We start from the raw sequence: 11,164 nt of genomic DNA, 5'->3' as shown, positions 1-11,164 counted from the left end.
TCGGGATGAAACTACAATAATAACTTTGAATGTGGGTCCAGATTATTGTGTATTACCTGCTCTTGGCATCAAAGGTCCACTCACTCCCTATTTATGTGATCACCACTTACCTGATTGGGATCACTCATCCATTCACGCGCCTAGTGCTCACCTAGGAGCTTCATTTACCTTCAGTGAACAAGAATAGGGGCTACACACCAGTTTGTTATAAACTGGGGGTCATTTATTACAGTAATATAAACATTAATACAAATCTAACAAAGGCTATAGGTAGAACACACTACTTAAAAGAGAAGGATTACACATAACAGGAACACTCCGCTGAAAGGGAAAAGATTAAGTGTAGCTAATGTGATGAAAACAATATCACCTGATTAGTGTGAAGTCTTGTTCTAGCTGTCATCTGGGTTCCTCTCTCGTCTGTGCCTTGGCTCATCTCATGCTCTCTCTCTCTCCTGCACTCTTGGATACACCTCTGCGCTGATCGCTCTGTCTCTGGACTCCTCTCCCCCACACGAACTGTCTCTCCACCTTGCGTCTTCACTCTTAATGGTTCCTGCCGCTCTGATCACCGTTCATTCTACTATCTTATTCGCTTTGTCTCTGCGCCAATGTCCAATTCCATCTGCTCCCATAGGTTAATCCACAAGCTCTCCTCTATCTCTTCTAAAAGGCATTACTTCAGACTCCAGCTATTCACACCTCCTCCTGATAAGCAACTGCTTCTGACTGCTTCCTTCAGTTCCAGCTCACTATTCAACTCAGCTCTTCTCCAGATTGAACCCTCTCTCTCTCTCTCTCTGCCAACTCCACTCCACTGCTCTCCTCTCTGCTGGACTCTCTCCTCGACTGCCCTCTGACTGACTGACTGACTCCGCCTCTGCACTTCACAAATATAGAATGCTGTTTCCTCATGGAAAGTTCCAGCCAGCAGCTTCTTCCCACCAATCCCATGCACCAGGCTCCTTGCGCTAGACGCTCCCACAGTGACCAGTCTGCTTGTTTCGTCTAGAGACCTGAGCCCGGGAACAATTCCTGATTAGATTCAGCTCTGGCCGGTTCTCTCCGGTCCGCTTAGGGCGAACAACAGTTATAACTATAAACATTGCTTTTGCCCTAAAAAGCCTCTCTGCTTCCATCAAGATGGAGTCTCTCTAGCTTTAGGCCTGAAAGGGGTGAAATGCTCCTTAGCTCTGTCAGAATACCTACATGAACCATACCAATATGTCTAATATGTCAAAGCCAAATAGGCAATAGACAGGTTAAAGTCAAGAATAAAGGCATATTAAGCAGCTATCCTCTTCTAGGTCTGGAAAAAGGGCTTAAAAGGGCCAACACAGGCTAAGAATGCCTATACTAGATGCGAGCAAGAATAATGATCTATTATCACTGCTAAATAAAGCCAAAAACCCTGCCATAACATTGCACCCTAGATCCTTATCTTGCGAGCATCTTATAAACAACAACAACCATCTAAACAAACATCAACATAATCTATCCAACATAGGCTAAAAATACCTATCCTAGATGTGAGCAAGATTAAGATCTATATCACTGCTAAATATCTCTGCCATCCACCCTTAGATCCTTATCTTGCGAACATCTGACAAACAATAACATCTAAATAAACAAACATCAACAAAATCTATCAACAAATCAAAACCTAAAAAACCCCCTAAAAACAATGACAACTCAAGAAAATTCCACCTGAAACTCAATTGTAGGGAATAGAAACCTAAAAACAAATCAAAGCACCCTTGACTCGAATGCTGAAAATATCTGAGATTGGATCTGATAACGAAAGAAACTAACCAAAGCATCCTCAAACTAAATGTTCCTCAACGTCTAATGATAACTGGTGAAATCTAGTGATGTAGGGACTTATGTGTTGAATGAAAACAGCAAGGGGCCTAAATGGGCCTACTTCGGACAACTTAAGGCTAAATGAGACCTACCTACCATTGTCAACTTAAAAACTAAATGTGCTTCAACTCCTAATGAGAGAACAAGAAAGGGCCTAAATGAGCCTTACGTACTATAGGCAACTTAAGCCAATGATGACTCATGAAACTATTGGTGTAGGTGCTAATATGTGAGATGAAAATAACAATAGGCCTAAATGAGGCCTACCTGCTGACATTTGTCAATTTAAAGTGAAATCCGAGAAATACAATTGCAAGGTCTGGGCAAACATTAATACATAATCATACTAAAAGACACTCTACCCAGAACAATCCAAATTTTAAGGTAACCACCCATTGATCAATCAAGGTGAAAATATAAGAACAGTAACAAAAAACATTGTAAATCACACGGTGAAACACATGTGCGCACCATCATTGAAAAAAGTCCTTCATTTGGAAAAACTATAATAGGTGACAAAAATTTTTTCTTAAAAGTGGGGCCTGCTTGTAGTGATGTCAAAATTGCAGGCCAGGGAATTAAATAACTTAGTCATAATAGGTGACACGTTTTTTGTTGCTTTAAAAGTGGGGCCTGATTGTCCAAGCGATTATTTAATGTCCAAATTCTTCAGTGTAGGCCACCACCCTGCATCCTCGGTACTTCCTCCAATGCGGCCATCCATCACCCGGTCTGGTCTGGTCTGGTCTGGTCTGGTTCCATCATCCAAAACAATAAACTAAAATAATAACATGAAAATAAAAAGCTAAAACAAATAAAGGGAGTGGGCAGACGCACGCACGCACCCCAACTGCAGCAATCCTAGAAACAAGAGAAGAAGTATCATTATTCTTGTAAAATAAAATTTTCCATTTAAAAAGCACCCCGGGTGCCTTTCATTATCGAAAAGAAAATATCCTAATTAATTAAAAACATTCAAAATTTAACTTTTAGTAACATTGAGTGGGGCCTAACATACCCTAATCCTAACTAAGCCAGTCCCACCCTTCTGGGCAAGAGCCATGTTACAGTGTGAGAAAAAAAAAAAATTGTACTACTGCCAAATGATGACAGCATCAGCAGGGCACTGCAAGCCTCCCATTTTCCCTGGTCAGAGTACGCCCAGGCCCATCCAACTAACTAACTCCAAGGGAAGAGCAAGGCCACCCCGCCCTTAAATAAACAAGCCGTGCGCGGAAGAAAATTGGATTGTAGCCCATCATAACACACTGGGACGTGATCGAAACTTGCAGAATGAAAGAAAGAAAAAAAAAAAAAAGAAAAAAATTCGTCTGCGCAGACCAGCTGGTCTGCCAAGGTCAAAAAACAAATTACTCCTGCCTTATTTTGTAACTAACAGAAGCTCGAATTTAACAGAAACAATTCTGTTACAGTGCATTGCCAATTAAAAAAGCTCCAGTTTTTTAAAAAAAAAAAAAAAAAGACGTTTGTCCAACTAACTCAACTAAAGGCTAGACATTTCACTTATTTAGGGTCCATTTGTCAAAGAGAAATAATTTGTAAAACAACATAAAATGCAGATACATTTCAACATTGTATTTAAGTTCACATTTATAAAAACATACATTTTCATTTTAACATTTTCATTTCAAAGGCAAATAGTTGCCAGTCACTAATTAAAAGCACATGTTACCATGCACAGTCGGGCAAGATTTATTATTATTAAACTAACACATTCCTGTCTAGATGGAAACCCCTCACAGAAATAATTAACGAAAACAGCTCGTAGCGTGCACTCTAACGGGCTATCTTTTTAACATTTCACTCATTTTAAAAGAACACAGCTTTCTCCGTAACGTTGATTTATAACCACATCAGTTCCAAGGTGAACCCACACAAATACGTACGCATTTCAAAAGGAATGTGAAATGAACAGAACCCTTCTCAAAACACAAGATGTTACCTTTCCGTCAAGAAACTGACAAAGCACGTAGGCTGACCAAGGAACCAAAAAAAAAAAAAAGTCAAAATCAAACCATCAAAAATCCTTAAAATAATTCACTGACTTTTATAGTCAGGTCAGATAACCATGCATGTTGACAGCACGTAAAAAAAAAAAAAAAAATAAAAAAAAAAAAATAAAGGCTGCCATCTCAACTCAAGATATTAACCCTTTGGCAGCTCAAATAGAAACATTTCCCAACGTCCATTGATACATGGGAAAGTCATGAGCACATCTCTTCACGTTTACAGATAACACGTACACATATTTTCAAAACGTTATCCCCAAGCACCCGAGAGAGATCCAGCTCTCTTCTGCCTAACGTAATGATAACATGCCCTGTCCAAGCCATGACCACATGGCGCTATTCACAAGCCATATTTACAAGACAAGCTTTTCACAAACAACATTTCCAAGGCGCAATGCACAAGGAACACAACAGATCAACATGAGAACATGCACCTCACAAATCACAATAATATGGCGCTATTCACAAGTCATATGTACAAGGAGCTATATTCACAGAATTCCACAGATCATAGAACAATGAACACATGTCACATTGCACAGCATAAGCAGATGCAGCAAGCAATTGAATGGGCAATTTAAAAGCACTTTTTACACACATTTATACAAACGGACCATCACATAGATGTAACTGGCTTCCTCATGTAATGTCATCCTTCAACTCTGACAGTTTAAACACCAAGATGAAAACCATTCCTTCCACCCTGAAGAAGCCAAATGCCATGATGTAATACAATCTCCTCACGCTGCAACTGTTCAAGCCAATAGGTCTAACAGGCTACATAAACTGCAACATTACGCCAGATGGAATTAGCGTTCAGGGCACTCCCTCAGAACACATGGAAAACTCTCTAAGCACATGGCCAGGCACACAGAATTCGTAAACTGTCCGACTACGCCAAAATGTAATGGCTGGATTTTCTGTTTAGATGGGATCAGCCCCCAGGGGCCCCTGTGACCCAGCCAAAACGTGCTCACCTTCCGTCCTCAGGACTCCTCTATATCCAGGCACCTGGTACCTACCTGAGGATAGGGAACTCGCAATATACAAGCTCATATTATTAAGAACACCACTAAATCTATAGGGATACTAAGAATACTCACTGATTACTAGGGATATCCATACCCTACACCACACTTATTCACATCAGTTGGTCTCGCGGCCACCCTGACCCAGACCGTTCTACCCTAGGGCAGATCTGACACACAATCTGGTGCGTCTACACACGGGCCTGCAGAACCCAATGCTCCCTTTTCCAAACCGTTCGCGATCCTGCGAAACTTACACACTAGTTCCACTACCTAGTGCTCTCATTTACTCAAGCCACAATCTTGTGGGTATCCACACTGGTTCGACCCCCCAGTGCTCTCATTAACGCCGCATATCAACGACGACCACATTCCTATGAACACCTATACATATATATATATATATTGGGATATTATCTCAGCTGTCTACTCGGGATGAAACTACAATAATAACTTTGAATATGGGTCCAGATTATTGTGTATTACCTGCTCTTGGCATCAAAGGTCCACTCACTCCCTATTTATGTGATCACCACTTACCTGATTGGGATCACTCATCCATTCACGCGCCTAGTGCTCACCTAGGAGCTTCATTTACCTTCAGTGAACAAGAATAGGGACTACACACCAGTTTGTTATAAACTGGGGGTCATTTATTACAGTAATATAAACATTAATACAAATCTAACAAAGGCTATAGGTAGAACACACTACTTAAAAGAGAAGGATTACACATAACAGGAACACTCCGCTGAAAGGGAAAAGATTAAATGTAGCTAATGTGATGAAAACAATATCACCTGATTAGTGTGAAGTCTTGTTCTAGCTGTCATCTGGGTTCCTCTCTCGTCTGTGCCTTGGCTCATCTCATGCTCTCTCTCTCTCCTGCACTCTTGGATACACCTCTGCGCTGATCGCTCTGTCTCTGGACTCCTCTCCCCCACACGAACTGTCTCTCCACCTTGCGTCTTCACTCTTAATGGTTCCTGCCGCTCTGATCACCGTTCATTCTACTATCTTATTCGCTTTGTCTCTGCGCCAATGTCCAATTCCATCTGCTCCCATAGGTTAATCCACAAGCTCTCCTCTATCTCTTCTAAAAGGCATTACTTCAGACTCCAGCTATTCACACCTCCTCCTGATAAGCAACTGCTTCTGACTGCTTCCTTCAGTTCCAGCTCACTATTCAACTCAGCTCTTCTCCAGATTGAACCCTCTCTCTCTCTCTCTCTGCCAACTCCACTCCACTGCTCTCCTCTCTGCTGGACTCTCTCCTCGACTTCCCTCTGACTGACTGACTGACTCCGCCTCTGCACTTCACAAATATAGAATGCTGTTTCCTCATGGAAAGTTCCAGCCAGCAGCTTCTTCCCACCAATCCCATGCACCAGGCTCCTTGCGCTAGACGCTCCCACAGTGACCAGTCTGCTTGTTTCGTCTAGAGACCTGAGCCCGGGAACAATTCCTGATTAGATTCAGCTCTGGCCGGTTCTCTCCGGTCCGCTTAGGGCGAACAACAGTTATAACTATAAACATTGCTTTTGCCCTAAAAAGCCTCTCTGCTTCCATCAAGATGGAGTCTCTCTAGCTTTAGGCCTGAAAGGGGTGAAATGCTCCTTAGCTCTGTCAGAATACCTACATGAACCATACCAATATGTCTAATATGTCAAAGCCAAATAGGCAATAGACAGGTTAAAGTCAAGAATAAAGGCATATTAAGCAGCTATCCTCTTCTAGGTCTGGAAAAAGGGCTTAAAAGGGCCAACACAGGCTAAGAATGCCTATACTAGATGCGAGCAAGAATAATGATCTATTATCACTGCTAAATAAAGCCAAAAACCCTGCCATAACAGGCCCACAAATTGTAACTTCCATGAGGTAATCATTAGAGAAAATAGTTTTCTTTAAAGATGGATCATCATTTCAATGAAGGGGATAGATATTTTTCACATGGTGACATCAGTGCCTAATTTGAGCTGGTTGTTGCCAGTGGAGCCCTCTGGCACTGATGTTTGGGGATCAGCACTTATTTGTCCTCAACAGGTATTAACCGTGAGCAAGAGAGAGAAAAACACACAAACCGGAAGGAAGGAGGAAGAGACTTCTTTTCTACACAATTACTTTTGACACACAATTGCATTTTTTTTAAATACACTATCACATCACCTTGAACATTTAGTACAAGGCCTGAACACACATTGTGCATATGTTGTTGTTTGTTATTCGTCCATGAGGAGACATGGATATCACAAAGACGATAAACAATGTCGACATGACTGAAGCCTCGACACGGAAGCATGGATGATGTTTATATAAATAGGCATGCATTTCCGTGTTCGATTTTGAGGAGTACTCAGATGTCATTGCGAGTTCATCGCTGTGTCGGAGTCTCAACCCAGCTGAGTTCCATTTACCCTGTGCAAGGTAGGATGTCCAACTTGTGACCAACGTGGGGACCTACATACCTTGCCTTCAAACAACGGGGAGTTCAATCATCCAGTAGGAGATTCTTGGCAGAACACCTGCCAATGGCAACTAGGTTAGGAAGTGCACAGTAGGAGTACACTATACCCAGTACTTATATGCAAGTGTATATACCCTGTTTTAGAACGATGGTGGAGTAGGTTATCCTTTTCACTGTTCTTATATTGCTAATCACTTTTATATGCTTCTGTCTATTAATTACTGCAGCGCATATATTTTATACAAGAATCCCAATGGTTTAATAAATATTGAAAACACCCCTCATTTCTTGGGCGCCTTTTTGTGTATTTCTTTTGTAATTTTCTGAGTGAGCATGAGTAACTGAGCAAAAAGGTTCTAGATCTGTTACAAAGATTTCTTGGGGAGTCAGGGTTGTCATGTTCTGAGGTTGTCCAAACCATTTGTTACCTTACTAGGTTTAGGGGTATATATTGTGGCACTGCGAGCTAGCAGGTCAAAAGGCCAACACATCCTGAGGGGGTGCATGGAATCCCAACATTTATGTTGTCCAACAAACAAACAGCTCCTATTGAGAAAGTGGACATCGTACGACAACTAGTGAAAAGTAATAAATCCAAACAGTAACAAGCATTACACATCACAATGATTGTCAGGGAGCATGTGATTCTTTGTAGAATTTAACAACAACAAAAACAATATAAGCAATTGCTATATGTTGAATCCACTCCCAACAGACTATTAAATGTTTTTAAAAAAATCAAAAATAGTTGTTCAACCTTTGTATTTAAAATCTCTCTTTGTGTTTAAAGAACAGAGAGCTTAAACACCCACACACTGTTATAAGCTGACCTCTGACACAATTGCAAGAATAGTGTGATTTGGTCAACTTTGATGGAATTATGTTGAATTGTAGGATTTCTAATATTTTCCTAGTTTTCTAACACATATCATGGCCTCAAAGTGCCTTCCAGATGGTCGGGCAAAAATCACTTCTTCTACAGTGCGTGAATGGGATATGGGTGTTTTATTGGAATTACATTTACTAATGCTGAGTTTTGTTGTTATACAAGAGGAAGTGTACTTAAAATTTGATGCAGCATCATGTACTCCTGTCTAAAGTCTGTGGCGGCATGTGAATGTAAAATAAGGCTAGAATTGCAAGTCGCATGTACAAAGCAGTTAAAGTTGTGGTCTGAGGATCAATTGAGCCCTAATCTTGGGAAAACATCCTTTATTTTGCTTCTGACTTCTCAATGGTTGTTGAGGGTTCAGCTCCTTTTTATGAGGCAATTCCGAATCCAGGGTACCACTTACTAGGTACTTTCGGGGGCAGCACTACTAATTGCAAACGTTTTTAGGGAAAGAACACTGGTACTGGGAACCAGGAAAGCAGGGACCCAGTACTCTACAGCGAAAGTTGCATCAATAGCCAGGCAAAAAGTAGGATTACTGCAACAGAACCTCATTTTGTGACACCACATATTAGAAATGCCAACATCCAGAATCTATGTTGGTAGCTACTCTTGACCTGTGTGTTGCTGTGTGCTACTCCTCCTATGATTCCTCTTACAACTCAACATCTCTGAACAGTCACTTAAATACTTTCATGTATTCACACTCTTAATTCTGCTACATGGCCTCAATTAAGCGGAATTAATGAGTTTGAAAATTCCCATATATGGAAATCCTTGGTCCCTCCTCTTCCGTTTCCCTTTTATCATTATTTATGTAGGCTGTGCTTCCCTCCCCTGACTGTCTCCTTGTCATCATCCTCTTTTTCTTTAGCTGTTTCTGTTGCTATTGGACATGCTATCTGTGCGAGTGCTGCTGTGAAGGGTCCTACTGCTCCAGTTTCCTTTGCTGCCCCTTTTTCTGGGTTCCATTCTATCCTTATCCTTCTTGTTGGTTCTGGCTACCGCATTGTTTGTGATTGCTTTTGATCCAGCGGAAAGGGCCAAAAATGTTTACAGATCCTCCCTGCGTCACAGATCCGTCACCGTACTTACTCATTCACACACGCATTCATTGGTGGGGCCCATAACACCAACGCTCATACGTCTCACTCGTATCTGCACGCAGGAGGAATGAGGAATCCGCTGGACATGTGGGGGGGTACCTTATTACCTAAAGGGAAGGAAAATGTGTTACAAAATATTCATATTTACATCAACACCTATAGGATCCTAACCTTAACATCAAGGCACTCCACCACTTGGTCGATGGACCAATTAGTTGGACTGGTTGATGGTGATTTAGAACCAGCTAAAACACATTAAAGCCTCGGAATCCTTTTTAGTGACCTACTTGAAGAACCACAAACCCATTTTCTGTTAATCAATGTTTAGTTTATCTAATTTCTTGCTTGCAATTATATAATTAGCATTTCGGTCAATCAAGTTTGAGTTTCAATCAATCAACACAAATTTGCATGACATTTTATATTTACCTATTCCTGCTATCGGGATCTTTTTCTAAATCAATTGGCTCTGCATAACCCAAATCCTTTTGCTTAATCGTCCAAAATCGAAAGCAGGCCAAGACTCAATAAGTCCGAAACGTTCTCTCGCTCAGCATGGCACAGTCCCAAAGATATCCAAAGGACTAAGCAATCGTGCAAGCGAATCGATCACGCAAGTTCTGGACACTCTCCTCCGGACACGATCTGTCTATGGTGGCCCTCTCGAACGACTAACAACTAACATCTAACCCCTCCCTATTCTACTACCCTTTTTATAATAAAATTCTGGGTAACTTGAAACATTTATTGAACTGGAAAGAAATGTGATTGGCCCATCTTGCAAAAATTGTTATATGATCCAATTTTCTCAGAGTCTTGGGTTCTCAGAGAATTAGCTTGGTCATATCCTTAGTTTATGTCATTCTCATGCAATAATGTTGATTCTTTATTATAGGTGACTATTGTTTCTCCGGATAATTTTCACTGACTGAAATCTGGCAGTCCTCCACGTTCCTATCCTTGACCAGGAACACTGTGCTCTGAATTGAGGATGCCTGGAGATCTCCGGAGCCATCCGTGTCTGCATCGCGCTCACAAGACGGTGGCCACTTCCGAACTCCATTTTGAATGTCATGGCTTGGTAGGCCCGAATGCCAACTTAAGCAAAAGAAACACAAAAGAATAATTAATATGCTGAAATGAAGATTCTAATGTTAAACCCACACTAATCCCTTTATATATTAGTATTTTCATAGCTCATAGCGACATTTAAAGCAATAATACTCACCATTCGGCCCTAACAGGAACGCAAACATTACCAAAGCAACATAAATCATGCACTTTTCTATCACCACACCTTCTATTGTTAATAGGCGTACCACAATATGTTATTAAAGTTATTCTGCCATGCAAATAGCAATATGTCCCGCGTGTAATTTGGGTTTATAAAAAAAATGCACGTTGTTGATTAATAAATCAGAGCACACAGTTAATTCAAATTAATATATAAATTGATTACGTCATTAGTATTCTCATGCAAAATAGAGCAGGTATACAAATTTTTGTTTTACCTGCTCCATCACTTTCCAAATATCTATCCCATGTTTCGCACTATACCTTCTGTTAGTGCGCATAACTCATTACATTGTCCCTGTTTACGTGTCACGTTGGATCATTTGCTTTCTGCCATCCTCTGCATTTTTTCTCGCCCCTTGTGCAGTAGTGCTCTGCTGTCACTTTCTCTTGGGAGTGAATCCTGACAACCTCTAAATGACGCTGATGTATATATCACTGTCACCGCTGTGCTTTTCTCCTCTGTCACTTCCTTCCTCAGTCCGCAA

At 41.0% G+C, this 11,164-nt stretch overlaps 1 long non-coding RNA gene across 1 annotated transcript; it reads right to left on the bottom strand.

Moving 5' to 3' along the window:
- Positions 1-201: 201 nt before the first annotated feature.
- Positions 202-6,218, bottom strand: LOC146860113 (uncharacterized). The gene is made up of 2 exons (XR_014978791.1): positions 5,722-6,218; positions 202-2,724 (listed from the first exon to the last, which is right to left on the bottom strand). It is a non-coding gene; the product is annotated as an uncharacterized LOC146860113 (long non-coding RNA).
- Between the last annotated feature and the right edge of the window lie 4,946 nt (positions 6,219-11,164).

The sequence above is a fragment of the Triturus cristatus genome, chromosome 3_1 (assembly GCF_964204655.1).
Source record: "Triturus cristatus chromosome 3_1, aTriCri1.1, whole genome shotgun sequence".
Classification (NCBI taxonomy): domain Eukaryota; kingdom Metazoa; phylum Chordata; class Amphibia; order Caudata; family Salamandridae; genus Triturus; species Triturus cristatus.
The sequence above is the reverse complement of the archived record's forward strand: the minus strand, read 5'-3'. Positions and strand labels throughout refer to the sequence as shown.